The sequence below is a fragment of the Dromiciops gliroides genome, chromosome 3 (genome assembly GCF_019393635.1).
Source record: "Dromiciops gliroides isolate mDroGli1 chromosome 3, mDroGli1.pri, whole genome shotgun sequence".
Classification (NCBI taxonomy): domain Eukaryota; kingdom Metazoa; phylum Chordata; class Mammalia; order Microbiotheria; family Microbiotheriidae; genus Dromiciops; species Dromiciops gliroides.
This window is the reverse complement of record NC_057863.1, coordinates 311,167,481-311,192,194: the sequence shown is the minus strand read 5'-3', so window position 1 is coordinate 311,192,194 and position 24,714 is coordinate 311,167,481.

Sequence of the window (24,714 nt, the reverse complement as noted above, 5' to 3'; positions counted from 1 at the left end):
AATAAGTCTCACTCCTACCCTCACTTCATAGGAGATAAAACACATAAAAATTACTGTATTACAAAAATCATATGTGTAAGTACATTAGAGAAATACCAAACCTTATGAAATATGAATAAGAAGGTTATTATTAATGAAGCATATCAGAGTAGACTACATAGAAGAGGCATGTGAGTTGGCATTTAATTAAGAGACAAGATTTCCAAAGGAAGAAAGGGCTAAGTTGGTTATTCTAAACATTGGGAGTAACATAAATCATAGATATGAGAAAGCAGAGGTTGTTATGCAGGATTGAAGAGTAGTCCAGCTTGCCCAGAATATAATGTAAAGGGCACCTTCTGATATGAGCCTGGAAAGATTATCTGGTGGCAGATTCAAAATAATCTTGTATACAAAGTAAAGGAAATAGATTTTTATTCAACAGTCAATAAAGAAATTTTTGAACAAAAGAGCAACATATATAGATTATGTACAAGATTAATCTCATAGCAGTATGAAGAAGGAGCAGCTAGGTGGTGCAGAGGATAGAGTACCATACCTGAAGGAAGGAATATTCATCTTCCTGAGTTCAAATCCAGCTTCAGATATTTACTAGCTATATAACCTTGAGCAAGTCACTTAACACTGCCTCAATTTCCTCATCTGTAAAATGAATTGGAGAAGGAAGTCAAAAATCACTCCAGTATCTTTGCAAAGAAAACCCCAAACTGGGTCATAAAGAGTTGGACACAACTAAAACAACTAAGCAACAATAAAATTATGAAGTATGAAATGGAACATATGGAAGGAGTGAAGACCTTTGCAAGAGTCCAATTTGTGGCAAGATTGTGGAGAAAAGACAGGAAGTAACTTGATCTCTCCCAAATTTCCCTTGTAAACAACATTAAATGAAGCCTCTAAATGGATTCTGGAGCTACAGAACATAAAAAAGGTGTAGTGAAACAATCTTCCAGCTTAAGAAAACTTAGAAGACTTCAGAAAAGGTCGAGGTAAAGGGGAAGCACAGTACAGCAGAGATGGTATATGCCAAGCTAGTAGGAGGCTATTAGCCACAGCACAGATCAACTGCTGAGACCCCTCAGTCCTGGATCAGCAGACTAGTGGCACATCAGGCCAGTTTTGAGGCCATTAGCCCTAACTCAGATGACAGTCTTCCAACTGGGGTACCTGCCACTCAATAGATGCTAATAGATTGGGCCACCACAGCACAGTGACCAAGGTGCAGTGAGCAGCTGAGGTCTCAGAGCAGAAAGCCAGTGATCCGGCCCCAGAACTTCATCAAAATATGCTTGAGGCAGTGTCTCCTATTCCCCAGGAAAAGAGCTCTACTTTAAATGGCTTGGAATAGGCTAAAATATGAGTAAGGAACAGAAAAGAACCCTCACCATAAATAGCTACCATGGTGACAGAGATGACCAAAACACAAACCCAGAAGAGGACAACAGTGTCAAAATGCCCACATGTGAAGTCTCAAAGGGGAAGATGAATTGGTCTAAAGATCAAAAAAGCCTTCTTCGAGGAACTCAAAAAAGATTTAAAAAAAATAAGAAAAGCAGAAGAAAAAATGGGGAAAGAAATGACAGTTATGCAAGAGAGAGTCAATAGCTTGGAGAGAGAAGGACAAAAATTGGCTGAGGAAAACAATTCCTTAAAAAATGCATTTGGGCAAATGGGAAAAAAATCCAGAAAAGAAAACCACTCCTTAAAATTAGAATTGGCCAAATGGAAAAGGAGGTGCAAAAACTGACTGAAGAAAATAATTCCTTAAAAATTATAATTGGGCAGATGGAAGCTAAAGGTAATGACTCTATGATACAAAAGGAATCAGTCATATATAATCAAAAGAATGTAAAAATAGAATAAAATGTAAAATACCTAAACAGAAAAACAACTGACCTGTAAAATAGATCCAGGAGAGACAATTTAAGAATTATTGGACTGGGGCAGCTCAGTGGCGCAGTGGATAAAGCACTGGCATTGGATTCAGGAGGACCTGAGTTCAAATCCAGCTTCAGACACTTGACACTTACTAGCTGTGTGACCTTGGGCAAGTCACTTAACCCTCATGAAGATAAAACAAACAAACAAAACAAGAATTATTGGACTACCAGAAAGGTATGACCAAAAAAAAAAAAAGACCCTGGACAACATATTTCAGGAAATTATCCAGGAAAACTACTGTGATATACTATAATCAGAGAGTAAGAGAGTAAGATAATTATTGAAAGAATCCACCAATCACCTCCTGAAAGAGGCCTCAAAATGAAAACCCCAAGGAATATTGTACCCAAATTCCAGGATTATCAGGTGAAGGAGAAAATACTGCAAGCAGCCAGAAAAAAACAATTTAAAGATCAGGAGTCATAGTAAGGATTAAACAGGACCTGACAGTTTCCACATTAAAAGATGGTAGGGGGGGTCAGATAGATGGCACAGTAGATAAAGCACTGGCCCTGGATTCAGGAGCACATGAGTTCAAATATGACCTCAGACACTTGACACTCACTAGCTGTGTGACCTTGGGCAAGTCACTTAACCCTCATTGCCCTGCGAAGAAGAAGAAGAAGAAGAAGAAGAAGAAGAAGAAGAAGAAGAAGAAGAAGAAGAAGAAGAAGAAGAAGAAGAAACAAAAAAAAAGAAGGAGGGAAACCCTACTTCTAAGGGGCAGCTCTGTGGTGCAATAAATAAAGCACTGACCTTGGATTCAGGAGGACCTGAGTTCAAATCCGGCCTCAGACACTTGACACTTACTAACTGTGTGACCCTGGGAAAGTCACTTAACCCTCATTGCCCTGCAAAAAGAAAGAAAGAAAGAAAGAAAGAAAGAAAGAAAGAAAGAAAGAAAGAAAGAAAGAAAGAAAGAAAGAAAGAAAGAAAGAAAGATGGTAGGACTTGGAAAATGATATTCCAGAAGGCAAAAAAGTTTAGATTGCAACCCAGAATCAACTACCCAGCAAAATTGATCATAGTCTTTTAGGGGAAAAGATGGATCTTCAATTAAATAGGGTACTTTAAAAACTTCTTGATGAAAACTTCAGAACTGACAAAAAATCACTCTTAAAATGCAAGATTCAAGAGAAATATAAAAAGGTAAAATAGGGGGAAAGCATGTTATTCAATAAGGTTAAAATGTTTATTTCCCTACATGGGATGGTGATACTTATAGCTTTTCAGAACTGTGTGTCTACTAGGCCAGATAGAAGGAATGTGTGGTTATAAGTTGATTTTGATGTGAGGCTACAGGGTGAGGACAAAGGATTGTCCTGGGATAAGAGGAAAGGGGAGTCAGAAGGGGTTATTTCATTACAGGAAGAGTCACAAAAGATGTATTACAGTAGAGGGAATGAAGGAAAGGAGTGAGCATTATTGGAACCTTACTTTCATTGGATTTGGTGCAGAGAAAATAACATACATACTCAGTTGAGTATGGAAATTTATCTTACACTATAGGGAAAGAAGAAGGGAAAGGAGTAAGAAAAAGATAGGGTCACTAATAGAAGAGAGGGCTGAAATAGGAGGAGAAAGGGAAATGTAAAAAGAGGGGCAACTGATAGTAGGGAGGTCAAACTGAGGGAGGCAGTAGTTAGAAACCAAATACTAGTGAGGATGTACAGGGTGAAAGGAGAGAGAAAAGTATAAACAAGGGGAAAAATAGGATGGAGGGAAATATACAGCTAGTAATCATAACTGTGAATGTGAATGCAATGAATTTTCCCATCGAATGGAAGTGGATTAAAAACCAGAATCCTACAATATTTTGTGTACAAGAAACACATTAGAAGCTGAGAGATACACAGAGCAAAGACAAAAGGGCAGAACAGAATATATTATGCTTCAGCTGAGGTAAAAGAAGCAGGCATATCAATCCTTATCTCAGACAAAGCAAAAGCACAAAGAGATCTAATTAAAAGAGATAAGAAAGGAAACTACATCTTGCTAAAAGGTAAAAGATCGTGAAGTAAAATTTATACTAAACATATATGCAACAAGTGGTATAGTATCCAAATTCTTAGAGGAGATGTTAAATGAGTTACAGGAAGAAATAGTTAGTTAAACGATATTATTGGGGGACCTCAACTCCCTCTATCAGATCTAGATAAGCCTAACCAAAAGATAAATAAGAAAGAAGTTAAGGAGGTGAATAGGATTTTAGAAAATTTAGGTATGATAGACCAATAGAGACAACTAAATAGGGATATAAAATAATATTCCTTTCTCTCAGCAGTACGTGGCACCTAAACAAAAATTGACCATAGGGCATAAAAACCTTGTAGTCAAATGCAGGAGGACAGAAATAGTAAATTCAGTCTTTTCAGATCATGATAGAATAAAAATTACATGTAATAAAGGGCCATGGAAATATAGACAAAAAAAATTGGAAACCAAATAATTTCATCCTAAAGAATGAGTGGATCAAACAACAAATCACAGAACATATCAATAATTTCATAAAAGATAATGATAATAGTGAGACAGCCTGTCAAATCTGATGGGATACAGCTAAAGGAGTTCCTTTTTTTTTTCAGGGCAATGAGGGTTAAGTGACTTGCCCAGGGTCACAAAGCTAGTAAGTATCAAGTAGCTGCCCCTCAAAGTAGTCCTTAAGGGAAATTTTATATCTCTAAATAACTACATGAATAAAGTAGAGAAAAAGGAGATTAGTGAATTTGGCACATAACTAAAAAAAAAAACTAGAAAAATAATAAATTAAAAATCCCCAATTGAATACCAAATTATAAATTCTGAAAATCAAAAGAGATTAATAAAATTGAAAGTAAGAAAACTATTGAATTAGTAAATAAAACTAAGAGCTGATTTTATGGAAAAAAACAATAAAATAGGTAAATCTTTGGTTAACTTGATTTTTATAAAAAGAAAGAAGAAAACCAAATTACCAGTATCAAAAATGAAAAGGGTGAATTCATCACCAATGAAGAGGAAATTAATACAATAATTAGAAACTATTCTGCCCAACCTTATGCCAATAAATTTGACAGTCTAAATGAAATGGATGAGTATTTTTTAAAAATATAAATTGCCCAGATTAATGGAAGAGGAAATAAAATCATTACATAAGCCCATTTTAGAAAAAGAGATTGAACAAGCTATAAATGAACTCCCTATGAAAAAATCTCTAGGGCCAGATGGATTTACAAATGAATTCTACCATACATTTAAAAAAGAATTAATTCTAATACACTATATACACTTTGAAAAAATAGGCAAAGAAGAAATCTTACCAAATTCCTTTTATGAGACAAATATGATGCTAATACCTAAATCAGGAAGAGCCAAAACAGAAATGAAAATTATAAACCAATTTCCCTAATGAATTTTGATTCAAAAATTTAAAAGATTAGCAAAGAGTTTACAGCAATTTACCACCAGAATAATACACTATGACTAGATGGGGTTTATGCCAGGAATGCAGGGCTGTTTCAATATTAAGAAAACTGTCAACATAGTTGACCACATCAATAATAAAACTACCTGAAATTATATGATTATCTCAATAGATGCAGAGAAAACTTTTGACACAGTACCCATTCTTATTAAAAAAAATTTATATATATATATATATATATATATTCTTTTTCTATAGGAATAAATGGAGTTTTCATTAAAATGATAAACAGTATCTAAAACCTTCATCAAGAATTAAATGAAATAGGGATGTTAGAAATATTTCTAATAACATTAGGGGTGAAAGAATGCCCAATATCAGCACTAATATTCAATAATGTATTAGAACTGTTACCTTTAGCAAAAAGAAAAGAAAAACAAATTGAAGGAATTAGAATAATCAAGGAGGAAAGAAGTACTATCATTCTTTGCAGATAAAATGTTATATGTAGAGAATCCTAAAAAATCAAGTGAAAAACTACTTGAAGCAATTAACAACTTTAGCAAAGTTGCAGGGTATAAAGTAAATCCACATAAATCATTGATATTCCTATATATAGCCAACAAAGCCCAGCAGCAAGAAATAGAAAGAGAAATTCCTTTTAAAATAACATAGACAATTTAAAATATCTTGGAGTCAACTTGCCAAGACAAAACCAGGAACTATAAGAACAATTACAAAATACTTCTTTTTTTTTTCTATTTAGAATTTTATTTTCCAGATTACATGTGAAAGCAAATTTTGACATCAATTTTTTAAAACTTCGTTTTCCAAGTTCTGTTCCTCCCTCCCTACCCATTCCCAACCCCAAGAATTCTAGCAATCCAATGTAAGTTATATTTGATGTGAGAATTGGAATGCCACCCGTGCTGGAGAGATACTGTAGGGAAGCTTTGCCATGAGGAGAAAGCATGTAATTTAGAGACCATGTGACTTTAATGTCTGGAAGTTACATCTATTGAACTACCTGTGGGACTTGTCAATCAGAGCTACCAGCCAATTAGCTTGGAGCTGTGTGTGTGGACAGCCCTGCCTCCTGTTTCACAGACGGCTTCTGGGAGAAGCTGTTGAGGATCTGCCTCTTTTCATCCGGGAAACAAATGTGGTGGCAGATGGAGAACAGGGCGGTGGGGAGGTCCTCTTAGTTGTTCAGACACTGGTGTGGTGGTGAGAGATTTCATGTGGACTGTTAGGAAATTGCTTTCTTTCTCTCTGGCTATACCAAATTAGATCTGAGCTAGGATTTCCAAGCTATAAGGAATCTGTTCTCAATCTCTCTCTTCACTAACTTATAATATATATATTTAATAAATCTTTAAAAGGCTAAACTCTTGTTGAATTTATCAGTGATTTTAGCCATCTTCCCCCCAAGTTGGGGGGGGGGCAGATTAGAACTCACATTTAGATTTTAAACAGCACAGTGAGTAGCCATGGAAAACATCTCTACATTAGCTAGGTTGTGAGAGAAACCAGATAAAAACAAGACTTCAGATTAGGGATTTGTCAAAAAAAATGTGTTTCAGTCTGTTTTCAGATATCATCAGTTCTTTCTCTGTATGTGTGTTGCAATTTTCATAAGTCCTTCAGTTATACTGGATCGTTGCCTTGCTGAAAATAACCACATGCTTCCCAGCAGATCATCTTACACTATTGCTATTATTTTTGTATACAGTACACTTCTCTCTGCCTCAGTTCATGTCAAACTTTCCAGGTTTTTCTGATAGCATCCTGTTCATTATAACTTTTATATAGTACCTTAAACTTGATAAAGAATTTTCTTCACAATAGCCCAGCAGAGTAGTTACCATACATTTTGTCATTATAGTCAATCATTATAACTATTTCCCTCCATTCTTTTCCCTTGCAATGATATTTACTCTATTTTCTATCTTATTTTGCCTTATTCCTCCTCAAAAGTGTTTTGCTACTGGCTGCCCCTTCCCCTGCTCTATCCTCCCTTCATTCACCCTTCCCTCCTTATCCTCTTCCCCTGCTACTTTCCTGTATGGTTAAATAGATTACTCCTCCCAGTTGGGTGTGTATGTTATTCCCTCCTTGAGCCCACTCTGATGAGGTTAAAGTCTTTGAGATCATTCTGTTTTCTTAAATTTTTCTTCCTCCCTCCCTTGTCAACTCTCTCTATGAAATCAAGCAATTCAATATATGTTGTACATGTGCTGTTATGCAGAACATCTTCACCTTCCTTGAAAGTGTTTTGCTTTTTACAACTCCCACCCCCAAACTTCCCTTCCCTCCTTCCCCCCTCTTCTCCGCCCCCCCTCATTATCTCCTCCACCACCCACTTTTCCACAGGGCAAAAATATATTACTATACCCACTTGAGCATGTATGTTATTCCCTCCTTGAGCCAATTCTGATGATAGTAAGGTTCACTCACTGCCCTATTCCTTCCCTCTCTCTCTCTCCCCTCCATAAACTTTTTTCTTGTTTCCTTCATGAGAGCTACCTCTCCCCAGTCCACCTCTCCCCTTCCCCCTCCCCCAGTCTATTCCTCCTACCCCTCAACCCTATTTTAAAGATGTCATCATGGGTTAGTTAGGTGGAAGCATGGACAAAGCATGAGCCCTGGACCCAGGAGGCCCCAAGCCCAAATTTGGCCCCAGACATAAGACACCCCACCCTTTTTTCCCAACAAAGAACAAGGATAAACAAAAAAGCGAATGCTTTCCAGATATCATCCCTTCATATTCAGTTCAGACCTGTGTCCTCTGTGTATTCCTTACTGAGAAACTTCTTACGAGTTGGAAGTATTATCTTTTCATGTAAGAATGTAAAAAGTTTAACATTTTGATGTCCCTCATGATTTCTTTTTCCCGTTTACCTTTTTATGCTTCTCCAGGGTTTTGTATTTGAAAGGCAAATTTTCTATTTAATTCAGGTCTTTTCATCACAGATGCCTGAAAGTCCACTTTTTCATGGAAATCCCATTTTTTTCCTCTGAAAGATTACATTCAGTTTTGCTTGGTAGGTGATTTTTGACTGTAGTCCCAGTTCCTTTGCCCTCTGGAATATCATATTCCATGCCCTCTGCTGCTTTAAGGTAGATACTGCTAGGTCTTGATTTAGCCTTATTGGAGCTCCACAGTATTTGAATTCCTCTTTTCTAGCTGCTTACAATATTTTCTCCTTGTCCTGGTATTTCTGGAATTTGGCTATAATATTCCTGGAGGCCTTCCTTTTAGGATCTCTTCCAGGAGGTTATTCAGTGGATTTTTTCAATTTCTATTTTACCTTGTTTCTAGAATGTCAGTGCAATTTTTCCCTTACAATTTCTTGGAAGATGGTTTCTAGGCTCTTATTTTGGTCATGGTTTTCAGGTAGTCCAATGATTTTCAGATTATCTCTCCTGGATTTATTTTCCAGGTCAACTGTTTTTCCAAGGTGATACTTCACATTGCCCTCTATTTTTTCATTCAGTTGGATTTGCCTTACAGTGTCTTGGTTTTTCATAAAGACAGTAGCTTCCATTTAATCAATCCTAATTGTTAGAAAATTATTTTCTTCAGACAGCTTTTTTTAATCTCCTTTTCCATTTGACTTTTCAAGCTGTTGACTTTTTTCTCATGACTTTCCTGCATCGCTCTCATTTCTCTTTCCATCCTTTCCTCCCTCTCTCTACATCTTCCTTCTATTTCTCCTACTTTCTCTTCAAAGTCCCTTTTGAGAGCTTGCATGGCCTGAGACCAGTACATATTTTTCTTGGAAGCTTAGGATGTAGGGGTCCTGAGGTTGTTATCTTCTTCTGAGGGTGCACCTTGATCTTCCTTGTTGCTGAAGAAACTTTCTGCAATTCTCAACTTTCTTTGCTTGCTCATTTTGCCATCTTTTACTTGACTTTTAACTCCCCACTGGGGGCACTGCTTCTGGGCTACACTACTGTCCCCAGCTTTAGAGGGTTCCAGGTGTTTTGGTTTGAGGGAGGGTAGGTTTTTCTCTAGCCTGGGCTGTTCTCTGGTCTGAAGATAACCTCAAGCCAACTTACTTAATAATAAACCAGCAAAGCATTCTGTGTTGTGGTTCTTAGCTGTGATGAGCCTGCACCACTCCCCCACCTGGGCTTCCTGCCACTTAGGATTTCTTCCTGGTTCCCCACTGGAGTGAGAAAGCCGAATTCCTCCCTAGGTCCCACTCATACCCCTGAACTTTCCCCCCTGACCAGCTGTTCAGCCCTCTCACCTGACCACATGCTCAGTTCCAGAAGACGCTAGTGCTACAGCTGATTTGGAGGCTCAGGGGTTAACTTCCTCTGGTGTGGCATGCCTGAGGTCTCTGTTGGCATGATTGAAGGGTTGGACTTTACTCACAGCCAAGCATGGCCCCCTTTAATCTGTCTATGGCTGGGAAATAATCTAAGCCCATATTTTTGTGGGTCTTTCTGCTCCAGGGGTTCTTTTATTGCTGTTTTGGGGGTAATTTTATCGGGAGTTCTGTGCATTTAATATCTTTCCTCTGCCATCTTGGCTCTGCCTCACAAAACACTTTTCAAAGAAAATTTGATCCAAAGAATTGTAAAAATATCAATTATTTATAGGTAGACTGAGCTAATATAGTAAAAATGTCAATTTTACAGAAATTAATTTACTTGGTGCCATGCCAATCAAATTACCAACAAAATTTTTATAGAGATAGAAAAAATAATAATAAATTTATCTGGAAGAACAAAAGGTCACAAATATCAAGGGAATTAGTGGGGAAAAGGCAAAGGAAAGAGGTCTAGCTGTACCAGATCTAAAACTGTATTCTAAAGCAGCAACCATCAAAACTATTTTGCTACTGGCTAAGAAATAGAGTGGTGGATCAGTTGAATAGGCTAGGCACACAGTACACAATAGTAAATGACTATAGTAATCTATTAGTTGATAAACCCAAAGACTCAAGCTTCTGGGATAAGAACCCAATATTCGACAAAAACTGCTGGGAAAACTGGAAAATAGTATGACAGAAAGCAGGCATAGAACCTTTTACACCCCATATAACGTAACAATACATACATGATTTAGACATAAAGGGTAATATCATTGACAGATTAGGAGAAGAAGGAATAGTTTACTTTTCAGACAAATGGAGAGGGGAAGAATTTATGATCAAAGAAGAGATAGAGAACATTATAAAATCCAAAATGAATCATTTTGTTTACATTCAATTAGAAAGGGTTTGCACAAACAGAACAAATTCAGTTAAGGATAGAAGGAAAGTAGAAAGATTGGAAACAAATTTTACAGCCAATGTTTCTTACAAAGCCCTCATTTGTCATATTTATAGAGAATTGAATCAAATTTATAAGAATACAAGTCATTCTCCAATTGAAAAATGGTCAAAGGGTACGAATAGGTAGTTTTCAGATGAAGAAATTAAAGCTATCTATAGTCATATGAAAAATGTTTAAATTCACTATTGAATAGGGAAATTCCAATTAAAACAACTCTGAGGTACCACCTCACACCTATCAGATTGGCTAATATGACAAAAAAAGGAAAATGATAGATGTTGGAAATGTAGGAAAATTAGAACTCCACTACAGTGTTGGTGAAATTATAAATTGATCCAACCATTCTGGAGATTAATTTGGAACTATGCCCAAAGGGCTATAAAAATGGGCATACTCTTTATCCAGCAATACCACTACAGTGTCTGTATCCCAAAAAAGATCATAAAAAAGTGAAAAGGACCCACATATATAAAACTATTTATAGAAGCTGTTTTTGTGATGGGAAAGAATTGGAATTTGAAGGAATGCCAGTCAATTGGGGAATTGTTGAACAAGTTGTGCTACATGGATGTGATGGAATTTTATTGTGCTATAAGAAATTATGAACAGTCAGATTTCAGAAAAACATTGAAAGACATGAAGTGATGCTGAGTGATGTAAGCAGAACGAGGAGATCATTGTACACAATAACAGCAACATTATGGGATGATAAACTGTGATAGACTTAGCGCTTCTCAGCAATACAGTGATCTAAAGCAATACCAAAACATTCACCATACTCTCTATATCTAGGAAAAAGATTTATGGAGTCTGAATGCAGATTGAAGAATACTATTTTCACTTTATTTGTTGTTTTTTCTTTACTGTCGTTTTTCCCTTTCTAATTCTTCTTTTACAACAAGACTAATGTGGAAATACGTATAATGTGACTGTTCAAGTATTATCTATATTGGGTGTCTTGCTGTCTTGGGGAGTGAGGGAGGGAAGGGAGGGATAGAGAAAAATTTGGAACTAAAAATCTTACAAAAATGAATATTGAAAACAATCTTTATATATAATTGGAAAAAATCAAAATGTTATTTTTTAAAATAATCTAATTTGTGGTGACTGAAACCTGTACTAGGGTGGTGTCAATAGAAATAGAGACAGTGATACTGATGAAAGAGATGTTATAAAATTAAAACTGACATTTTCTAATTGATTAAACAGGTGAAAAAGATGGAGTTAAATATAACACTATAGTTTCAAATATGGGAGATAAATAAATTGTGTTACCTCTTGGTTTGGTTGTTTGTTGTCCTTCATTTTTTTTTTTTTAGTGAGGCATTTGGGGTTAAGGGACTTGCCCAGGGTCACACAGCTAGTAAGTGTCAAGTGTCTGAGGCCGGATTTGAACTCAGGTACTCCTGACTCCAGGGCCGGTGCTCTATCCACTGCACCACCTAGCTGCCCCCCTTCATTTTCAAATAGGACTAAAATCACTATGTTGTGGTCAAGGTACAATGTCCAAATATGGCTGATCAAACCAATACAAATTTGGAATGTTCTACCACAGGTTGGGTTGGGCACTAATAGTCAATATGAACACTTGTAATGGAGATGTCTCTAAATTTGTGTGTATCATGTTTCTGTTGAGCTACTGCAATTCTGCTTTGCTCATATAGTAAAGCATCTTCTTTGACACGGGCACACTCTGCTGAATGGTCCTGTGCCAATGTCTCACATATCTCACAATTAAATCCAAAGTTCTTTTTTAAAAAATGTCTTCTTTAGAATTTAATTTTTCCCCAAAATTACATGTAAATACACATTTTGACATCAATTTTAATTTTAGTATTATTTTTAAAATTAAAATTGTATTTTATTTTTTATGGGGCAATGAGGGTTAAGTGACTTGCCCAGGGTCACACAGCTATTAAGTGTCAAGTGTCTAAGGCTGGATCTAAACTTGGGTCCTCCTGAATCCAGGACTAGTGCTTTATCCAGTGCACTGCCTAGCTGCCCAACATAACATTTTTATAAAAACATATTTGTATTCCAAATTTTCTTCCTCTCTGCCTACCAAGAACTTAAGCAATTCAATATAAGCTATGTATGAGTTGTCATGCAAAACATTGCCATATTAGCCAGGTTGTAAAAGAAAAAAGACAAAACAAAACCTCAGATAAAGGAACTAACAAAATTCTTTGTCAGGTATAAGGTAATTGAAAACATTTATATTCTACCTTATACCTGACAAAGAATTTTCTTCTCAGTAGCCCAGCAAAGTAAGTACCGTACATTTTATCATCATCAATCATCAACAAATCCTCATCATCTTCAATCAAACTTAACCTTCATCAATTAATCCTCCTTCTCATTGATCAGTCCTCATCATCAATCAATCCTCCTCAATCAATTCTCATCTTCATCCAATCATCATCATCTTACATTACTTTTGCCTCTGCTTCAAAAATTTTTTCACAGTTACTATTGTTCACTGTTTCCCTCCATCCTATTCCCTTCCCTGTGATATTTAGAATATTGTCTAACCTCTTTCACCCTATGCCTCCTCAAAAGTGTTTTGCTTCTGACTGTCCACTCCCCCAATCTGCCCTCCCTTCTTTCACCCCACCCTCCTTGTCCCCTTTCCCTCCTACCCTCCAGAAGGGTTAGATAGTTTACTCCACCCAATTGAGTGTGTATATTATTCCCTCCTTGATCCAACTCTGATGAGATAAAGGTCTTTGGGCCAATTTTGATGAGTGTAAGGCTCATTCACTGCCCCACTTAGATTATTGAACTTAATTGAGTGTGTATATTATTTCCTTCTTGAGCCAGCTCTTAAGAGATTAAGGTCATTGAGCCAATTTTGATGATTGTAAGACTCATTCACTGACCTGCTCCTCTCCCATCTCTCCCCCCACTCCATAACCCTTTTCCTCCTTCTTTCATGTGAGATTTCATGCCATTCTACCTCTCCCCTTCTCCCTCCCCCAGTGCAATCCTCTCATCCCTCAATTTTACCCTAAAGATGTCATCATGGGACAGCTAGGTGACACAGTGGACAAAGCACCCATCCTGGACCCAAAAGGACCCGAACCCAAGTATGGCCTCAGACACAAGACCCTTACCCACTGCTTGACCCTGGGCATGCCACCCAACCCCAACTGCACCACAAAAAAAAGCTAAACAAAAAAAAAATGCTTTACAGATATCATCCCTTCATAATCAATTTCCAACCGTGCCCTCTGTTTAAATTTATTTCTACCATCTAACCTAATACTGAGAATGTTTTTATGAATAAGTTGTATCAACTTCCCATGTAGGAATGTAAACAATTTAATCTTTTAACATCCCTCTTGATCTCTTATTCTTGTTAACTTTTTTATGCTTCTCTGGGGTGTTGTATTTCAAAGTCCAAAGTTCTTCAGAGAGACTGTGAGAATATCTTCTTATTGCTTCTTCTGACCTACCTGTGATTGCTTGTCTTGTTTGAGTTCTCTGTAAAATAGTCTGTTAGGCAAATGCATGTTTGGAGTTTGAACAATGTGGCTAGCCTATCAGAGTTGCACTTTCTATGGTAGAGTTTGAATGCTTGGTAGTTCAGCTTAAAAAAGGACCTCAGTGTCTGATACCTTACCTTGTCAGGTAACCTTCAGAAACTTCTTATGACAATTCAAATGGAAGAGGTTCAGTTTCCTGGCATGGCAATGGTATACTGTCCAGGTTTCACAGACATACAACAATGAGGTCATCACAATGGCTCTGTAGACCTTCAGTTTGGTAGGCCCTTTAATACTTCTATTCTCCCACACTTTCTTTCAGAGCTTCCAAAACACTGAGCTAGCTCTGGAAATGCGTTTGTCAACCTTGCTATATATGTGTACAACCCTCCAAAGTTTATTGCCAAGGTAGTGAACTTTTCCATCCACAGCATTAAAAATTTCTCCATTTGTTGTAGCCAATGGTTCCATATATGGATGCTGTGGTGCTGGTTGCTACAGAATCTGTGTTTTTTGGGGGTTAATTGTTAGGCCAATACTACCACAAGCAGCAGAGAATTGATTCATACTGAATCTCAGTCTCAGAGATTGCACACTGAAGAGCATACTATCTACACAGAAATGGCGAGTCAAATTGTTTGCTCCTCCCTACTTTTCTATGAGTAGAATGAAAAGTTTCTATGTTGGCCACATAGCTAAGAAATTGAGAGATTCTTCTTATCTCCCATTCCTCTTTCTTTGACCTTGAAAAGCACATTTCATACTCTTTCTGTAGGATAGTGTAATGACTCACCTACTAGATAATCACAGTGCAATGTGCTCTGGAAATGTATTTGAGGATTGGGAAAAGAAATAAGTGCTTAGTCATAAGTCTGTTGTCAGAGGGAAAGAAAATAACCTTGATTTTGGACATGTTGAGTTTGAAGTAGTAGTCAACACGCAGGTGGAGGATGACATTTGAAGATTCATATTTAGGAGTGAGAACAGAGGGAAAGATTGTAAATGATTATTTGAAATTCATCTACATGATTGCAGCCATGGGAATGAATGAAATTTAACAGGGATACGGTCTTGAGGGAAAAGAAATTGAGAAAGAACTTTGATTAACCTTATGAGATCAGTAAGAGGCCAGGGACTGAGAAAAGTGAGAGGAAGAGAAACTGTATGATGCCTCTGAAGCCAAATGAGGAAATTCAGCAGTGTCAATATTGTAAAGAGCCTAAGGGATAAAAGGAAAGGAGCAAGTACTTCAAATTTGGTCATTAGGAGGTCATTGCTTGGAGAGAGCAATTTCAAAGGAGTGGTTGGTGTTGAAGATACATTCTAAGAGCCTGAGTATAGAATGAATGAGGAGGTAAGTTCTTAGGTCTAGATGATGTTCTGTTTTGTTTTGTTTTAATTTGGCAGCAAAAGTAAGCAGAACAGGTGATGATCGTTGTATGGTATGAGGATTAAAATAAAATATCCTTCAGAATTGGGAAGCTGTGGGAATATCTGGGGATGACTGTAAATGTTTATGGCTAATGACAGCTAGAGTAGCAGGATGGAAAGTGTTCTGGATTGACTGTGAGGAAAAAACTGTGTTTGAATCTTACCCCTTATACTTACTAGGGAATGGGCTAGTTACTAAGCTTTTCTGAGGATCAGGTTTCCTTATTTCTAAAATACAAGTAGTAATACCTACTTAATAGAGTTATTTTGAAGATCAACTGAGATAAAATTAACTAATTAAAAAAAAAACACCTTAAACTTAAAAAAAATAAAATAAAAGTCTGTCTATATCCAGTTGGCCAAGGAGTTTAACACATGCTCATGATTAATTCTAAGGTGATTGGTCTCAGCTTCTCTTTTGACCTTCCCTCCCTAACATAGTTCACTTTTAAATAACAAATATTTGCTCAGAATACACATTTTTAAAAAGTAGAAGTAAGGTGAATAAACAATGATAATGAATTAGAACAAGGAAACTCTCCAGGGGAGGAATGCCTGTTGGCTATGCAGTGATATTGCAGAGGATAGAGTGAAGAGGAGGTAACTCCACAGTATGACAAATAGGTTCATCTAGGCAAACAAGAAATTCTTATCCTTGAGCTGGGTCCTTGATCCAGAGAAGGCTACTTCTGCTCATGAATATATTCAATTTGAAGTAGCAGTATCTTTTCTTAAGAACAGCTCACTCTGTGGCTCTCTCTTCTTTAGGAGAGAGTAAAACTTCCCAGACTTCCCCTCTTCCACCAGGCTTCATGCTCCCATGATCATTTTTCAGTCCCTCTTTTCATCTTTAAAAAACTGCATTTCCCATCACCCTTCTTGTCAAGAGAGAACAACATAAATATAAATGTCAGCAGGTATTATTAAGAGAGAGGAAAAGGGGATGGTTGCTAGAAAAGGTGGGAGGGAATAAAATTGAATATTGCCTAAGAATACAGATTTTTCTTCTTTTTCCTCCTGTATACAAAAGGTAGGAGAGAAAGATGAATGATAATGCTGGGAATTTTCAAGGAATGAAATTGGGGTAGAGGTGGGAGGAATTAAGGGAGCGCATTCATCTTGGTAGAGTAGAAGGGTAAATCATGAGATGTAAATAGGGGTGAGGGTATTTCGGAGTGATTGAGGAGAAAACAAAAAAGGGCTAGAAAACTGTTAATGGCACAAGATAGGGAATCAATAAAATCAGCATGATTTTATAACTTTATGTAGTGTCATTTAGCAGTCCCACATCAGGAGTGGAGAAGGGAGATAATTGGAATGACACAATGGACAGTAATGACTGAAGTCAGGGGCCAAGAGAATATAGAGGGGTAGCTTGTTAGACATTAAAGCTACAGACTCTTGTTTAACCTTTGTTTTGAATTGTAGCAGAATATTCTGCATTCAATTTGCTTATGAAGAGAAACCACTGAGCTGGGTAAATACCCCAAATAGGGACTTTCATAATCAATCAAAAAACATTTATTTATTAGGTGCCTACTCTGTGTGAGGCTCTGTGCTAAGTAATTTAGTTATTTTACTTTGCCCCAACTAGTTTGTATGTACATATAATATGACAGCACAGAATTCAGTAGAATAATACATAGCTCTATTTCATTGCATCATAGACTAAATTTCATTTTAACATGGTCTGTCTAAATATATTTTTTCCAGTTTGGAATACATTTTGATATGGTTTAATATCTTGTATATCTGAATTCTTTGCTCATCTTTGAAGCCAGCTGTAATATTTTGTATATTTAAAGAGAAATGTATGACTTGTTATCTTTTTTTCATTTAAACTAAAATAAAGTCTATATTCTCCTTTGATGATGTTCACTTTATATTAGGAAGGGACTGGGACTTGTTCAGAGATTTTCTGCTAGTACCTTCCTGCTTAAAGTCTAATATTTACAAAATCAAGTAAAATGTTTTTAAATCTTGGTCTTATGAACAAAGAAAAGTGTTTTTATTGAATATTCTTAACAGTCCTCCTGGGTATATCAGTATTTTCTCCATCTGTGGCATTATTGTATATGACTTTCCTGTCACCAAAGAGTGGATCATATCAATTTTGATACTCTAAACACAATGGAAACATGGTGAATGCCTTATCACTGCTCTCAAATAATTTCATGGGGGTATAATTAGGTGTGTGTGCCCACAGGCACCAGTGAGTGTGTATAGGGAGGTGTTAGTATCTTCCTTCCACCCACTTCTTAGATAAGCTTAAAGCAATAGAATGCTAGAGCTGGAAGGCACAAATGATTCAATACTCCAATTTCATATTTGAAGACTACCAAAGAATTACTAGTCATCTTCCTGCCTTGCCACTCTAGTACCTTGGGGCTGGTTCTGCAAGAACTCTTACCCCTGGTTTGAGCTGTCCTGACTTGGGAGAGTCTACTATATACAACCAGCCCCAAAGATCCAATCATGCCTCATCCTAGCCATCTTGCCATGACACCTACCACCCCTAGCTTTTTCCTACTTACTCTAGTAGCTATTATTAAATCAAAGTTACCATTGCTTCTGAAAAGTTCTTGTAAATTAATTGTCCTATGACTCCTTCTCTATAATTTCCCAGGCCCAAACATCTTTCATTAGCCATTATTCCTCTTTATCTGTTGCCTCCTTATCAATATTTTAGCCCCTTAAGGATATGGTCTCTCTTTTAAAAATTTTTATCCCCAGTATGAAGCACAGTGTTTAGCATACTGGCAACATTTTTATTATATATGTCAATTTTTTCATTCATTAATCATTCATTCATTCATCAATAAATCCCTTGTCCTCCATACAACCCAGACCATCTTATTTTTCAGTCGTACATTTATTTCTTGGATAAGATGTTTTGCACAACTTCTTTTATGTAATTTCTTGTTTTTAATATGTTGTAAACTGATCATGCCCACTACTGAATTTTTCATTGTTCTATGGGGGAATCATAAAACTTTGAAGGGGATGAAGAATGCCTATTGTAAAGACTATGATATGCAGTTAGATGGACAACATATGTGCACATGAATACATACATACATGTATGCACACACATATATGCATATTATATGTATACATGCTTACTGAGAACTTCTATGTATTGTCCAACATACTGAATATATACATATATACACATAGGTGGGTATGTGTATATGTGTATATATATGTATATATAACATAAATACATACACATATGTACACACAATTGTAATGTATTATGATGCTAGAGATAGGTAACACAACAGGTCCATATTTGAATAAGAGGAAGAGAGTAAACTGTGTTCCCTTCTGAAAATTTCAAATCTCTTTTAATAAACAGAAATTTCTACCAAAGGCAAACACTCATCCTTTTTTTTTAACCACCTTGTATAACTCTGAAACTTGAAATGACCTCAGCCTCTGAAGAATTGAAGTGTAGATCCCATCTTATAAAGATTAGAGACCTTTTCCCAACTTATATGCATGAAAAGCTGATGAGGTAGGGATGGAAAAGGCGAAATGGAAGTTATGCTTGCTATTTTCAATCTCCTAAGTCATTTAGGAGGAAAAAAAAATCATGGTGAAATACTTCAGTTTTCTTCCCCATGCCTTTGGGTTACTCTGTGATCCAAGAGATAGATATAGTCTATCAGTCTTGCAGAAAGCATTGCTCAGTGGAACAAAGTACACATCAACACAGTGTTCAGTTAAGGAGGTCAGCTGCCTCTCCCTCAGTACCTTTGGACATGGTTCACCTAACAGCAGACAATACTTATATTCACAGTAGAGTCACCATGTCCTTTTTCTAGTTTCTTGCAAATACAATGCCTCTTTGATTCTCTGAAGTAAGTATGTCTATCAAGTTGTTTCACCTTGTAAATGTGTTCCATTTAGCATATTTTCCATTTCCTATATTTCAGAGAAGGATTCAGTGCTCAAAAAGAATGCCTTTTTGGCTGATGAAAGATAAGGAATTGAAAAAAATGAGGAGTCTTAACTTTGAAAATTATAGTCCCATTTTTGACATACTCAAAAGATAAGCAATGCATAGGATTATATAGATTTTTTAAAAGTTCCCTTTTCTGAATATATACATCATAGACATATATTGGCATCCATGGAATTGGTCTACAAAAATACGAATTGAACATGGACACAACTAGCCTGTGCTTTATACCTGCTTATGTAGGCATATGATACTTAGCAATCATAGTCTCATAGGTTTTAGAATTGGAAGGGAGGTTCAACCTCATCATTTTGGGGGGGGCATCAACCCCATCATTTTACAGACATGAAAACTGAAATTCAGAACTTCAAAATGACTTGCTCAAGGTCACAGAGGTCGCAAGTGGCAAAGACAGGTTCCAAATTCTTTTCACTTCACGTCTAAATTTTTTGTATTCTTCCCTTTACAACATGCTGCTCAAACCATAGTGAACTTATAAGTATTATGTATATGTGTGTATGTGTATGTATGATATGTGTAGGTACATATGGATGTGTATATGTATATGCATATATGGGCATGTGTGTATATATGCACATGTATATGCACACACAAAATAATATATGTATCATATGTATCCATACATATGTACACACATGTATGTATACACACAGACACATAACACTAAAGATAGGTGCATGTGTTCAAATGCATAAATATAACACCATGAATATAAATATGGTTCCAAAGGTTTGTCGTACCTGGGTGGGAGAGGGGATATAAGCTCCCACCCTCTATAAAATGCTCCAATGGCATGCGTCTCAAATAGCCTCTGACAACCGAAGCCCAACTCCTGGCCTTCTTGTGGAGGAACTGTTTTCACTAACAGGAGAAGGGGCGAGGGCGAGTCACTGGTGCCTTAAAACCAGTCGCTTCGGGCAGGTGGGGCTCGTTAGCCTTGGCAGGCAACTTGCTTAGGGGAAGGAAACCCTGATTTTAAACCTCTGCTGCCTTGTGGCTATACCTGTATATGGGAAAGGCTTCGGGAGTTAACCCCGAGGAAAAATCAGGAGTCGGAGTCCCTTAGGCAGTTGGATGTTGGACATCACATCCCTCTGGCAACTCCTGCGGCGGCACTGGTGCCAAACTGTATTGGCTCTGCCTCTCCTTTGGATCTATCATTGTCTCGGAGAGGGAAAACCTGCTGCATGGGCAACAGCTTGTTTTCCATATTGATCTGCCCAGGCCAGAGCCCTGGAGAGGACACTCCAGCTACTCCTCATGAGGTAGATACAACACGGGATGCAGCAGTTACCAGTTATAAGTCACTCAGGAGCTGTGGCTCCTGTATCAGACTGCCCAGTCACACTGTGGCCTGTGGCTCTTCAAGGTGCTGATCCATGGTCATCAACGACAGATGGAGGCCTACTACTAATGTAAATATATATGTATATAATCATCCCTTTTTTATGAGAGATTTCTGAAAATCAAAAGGCCTATAGGTTTGATTTGACCAAGCTTATGTAAGTCTGAATCATAGCCAAGATATCCTTGTAGGTCTGCAAAGTTGGTTTATATTTCATGTACTTCTTTCTTTTGCTCTAATTGGGAAGTACTACAATTCTCAGAATGACATAAAAAAGTTTTTAGCTTACTCCATTGGGAGATATATATTTTTATATAGAAATGCTTTTTCAATTGCACTAGAAAAGCTGATATAAAAATAGGATGGAATGATCTTTTTTCCCCACCCAATTTTTCAGAAACCAATTTTTAGTAAAAATTTACTAATTTGGAATAATGGAAGTTTTGCATGAATTTCTGAAAAAGTTTGAATTACTTCTTTGAAAATATTTCATAGGAGGTTTTATGCTGTAGTTTAGGGGTTTTAAGCCCTCCCCCAACCCTTTTATTTCCTTTGATATCATGGACCTCTGGCAATCTGGTGAACACTATGGATCCCAGCTCAGAATAATATTTATCTTTAAAAACTCAAACCAAGCCTTATACTTAAAGGAAATGATACATTTTAGTTAGAGGTTAGTGAAAATCAAGATGTAGTTTTTCCCAATCTAAGATATGGACCCCTTAGGGGTCAGGGGACCCCAGGTTAAGAGCCCTAGGATTAGTACAAAGAACATTGGGTTTGGAATTAAAAGACTCAGGTTCAAGTCTTGACTCTTATGGTTAATAGCTGGGTGACCTAGGCCAAGTAACCCTTTGTGACTCAGTCAATTAGTCAATCAGTTAATTTAAAAAAGCATATATAAACTGCTTACTGTGTTTCAGGCACTCACATTCCCTCATCCATAAAATGGGCATCATAATACTTTCATTTCTTTCCTCACAAGTTTGTGAGCCAAGTATTTTACAAGACTTAAAATACTATATATAGATATATAAATTACTACTATTTTATGACGTTAAAATAAATTATGGTATCAAATTTAATAACCAATAATATTTTTCTAAATAGGAATTATTTTGGACTATTTCTAATTAATCTATAACAAATAATGATTATTTTCACATTTCTTTTATTCAAAATGACGATTTCATCACTTAAAATCAGTGTGCTATAAATAGGTTAAACATAATATTGTAATCATTTTTAGAGGCAGTCAGGTAGTTAGAACATCAGAATTGGAATAAGAATAATCTGAGTTCAAATATTGTCTCAGAAACAGTTACTAGCTGTGTGACCTCGATCAATTCCCTTAACAACCCCCTTTAGTTTCAGTTTTCTTACCTAAAAAATGAAAATAACAATAGCACCCACACCATAAAGTTGTTGTGAGAAGCAGATGTGTTAATATGTGTAAAGTGTTTTGCAAACCTTGAAGTGACTTTGCTGCCTATCATTAGACTTGGTCTATTAATTGGCTTAGTAACTTTTTGTCCTCCATAGGAAGGACACCTCCCCCCCCCAACCCTCCATTCCCCCATTCCCCCAATATTGTGTAGATTTATAGAGGGTTTATAGAAAGATATGGGAAAGAATCACAAAAGAAAGTAATACATGCGTTGGTAGCCATTTTTAACAGTAGATAAATAGTCCAAAACAGAGGGATCCTTGATTCAGTAAAGGAGTAGATGATAGTGAAAAAGTACACTTCAGATCTAGGCAGGATTTGAAGTAATACGATTTTAGTGAATTCCCTGTGTACACCTTAGTAACATTTTTTACAGGTATCATCTAGTACTCTTTCCTTTCTTGCCCCAGTGATTCATTGGCTCCAAGGTAAACATAAGTTCAATGGAAAGATTTTTCATTTTGGCCTGGGAAAAGAGCTGATGATATTTGTACATGGATCTACTTTAAGCGACCTCTGCATTTCTTGTATTTCAATCAACCTTTGCTTTGCAACTGGATGTTTCCCATTTTTGTCATGGACAGTGTCAGAAGAAAAGGGAAATTGTAAAAGTACTAACTAGGGTATTTCGTAGCTCCTGTATGTCTCTGCAAGGTAATGCAAGTTATGTCTGTAATAAGGCAAGTCTGCTGTTCATCTTTTTAAACTAACAAGTGGATTTCCTTTAGTGTTTTTCCCCCTTCCTAGAAAAAATAATGTTGAGCTCAGAAGAAAGCTTGAATCAAAACCCCCAATCTATTTAATTTATCCATTGTAACCAAGTATCCACCCTCCCTCCTGGTCTTTGAGAAAGAAAGACCAAATATAATTGTCTAAGTCAAATAGACACATAATTGTATAACTCTATGCTATGCCAGCTCTCAAGGATAGAGACAGGCAAAGTGCACACACCTGCTCACTCCTGTCCTGCTTTTATTAGACAAGGTAAGTGCTGCTGAAATTTTAGTTTACAGGTGAAAATTACTTGAATCCAGCTAGGGTCTGGCTCAGCAATAAAACTCATCTCTCCCCTTTGCCTTCAGGATTTGGAAAGTAGTAGAAAGAGTGCTAGCTCTGGAGTCAGAGAACCTGGGTGCAAATACTACCTCTGAGCATTGCTACCTGTTTGACATTGGGTGAGTCTTAACCCCTGTTTACTTAATCTCTCTGAGTTTACCTCAGTTTCTTCATTTGTAAATAGAGATAATAACAGTACCTATCTCCCAGGATTTTTCTGAAGTTCAAATGAGATAATATTTATAAAACTTTTTGCACAGTGCTTAGCACATAGTAGGTGCTATACAAATGCTATTATTATTATTAATAATAATAATTATTATTATTATTATTAAACTTCTCTGGGCTTTCATTTCCATAAAATGAGGCAGTTGGACTAGATTAAATCCTTTCTAGAAATAGAAGAATGAACATGTATTGCATATTTTATAGCAAGCATTTAGGTGAATGCCTACATGCTTCTGGCCACATATCCTTGTGATGGATGAGCAAATGAAATTTCAGAAAGAATGTTAGAAATATAAGGATATATTGTGAGATGCATTTACTAAGTCAAATTATTCTTAGGAAATTTGGATTCATTCATTTGGACATCTTAATCGTGGGAAGAACTAGTTTGCCCTAGTGGTTTTGACTGACACTTAAGGCACCCAGCTGACAACTCCAAGGTCAACTGACTATGGAGAAAATCCTACATAAGGTGATTACAGAGGATATTGCACTTTCTGTGCAAATGAAATACAGTTGATAACTGCACTGTCTCTAAATGTTCTGCCATTCTTAATTCACATCAATCTATTTTAATCATTAATTAAGTCAAATTCAATGGTTTGGGTGAACACTTAATATTGATTCTAGCAGAAATTTCACTGTAATTATAACTTAATGCTAAGTACTCTGTGTAATGTTTATATGGAATCCATGTTAAAGTACAAGACCTATGGAAGTGCCAAGAGAAAAAAAGTAGATGGTGAAAAACTGAACAGAAATTACAAGGAAATATCTATTTTTTCACACATCAGAGAAAGCAAACATAGGCAGAAAACACCGAAAGGGTGGCACAACCTGTCAATAAGCATGTATTAAACCCCTGCTGTGTACCAGGCACTTTGTTAAATGTCTGACATAAAACAAAACAAAACACCAGATAGGCCTTGCTCTCAAAGTCACACTTTGGCAAAAGCTCATTTAAAATGTCATTAGGAGAATCAAAACAATTTTTGCATCAATTAAGGGCTTGTGGGTGGGGGCTGAGGCAATGCTTGGAATTTAAATTCCCTTGAATTTTCTCCAGTCATCAAACAGACTTATTTCCAAATCTTCATATTCTAA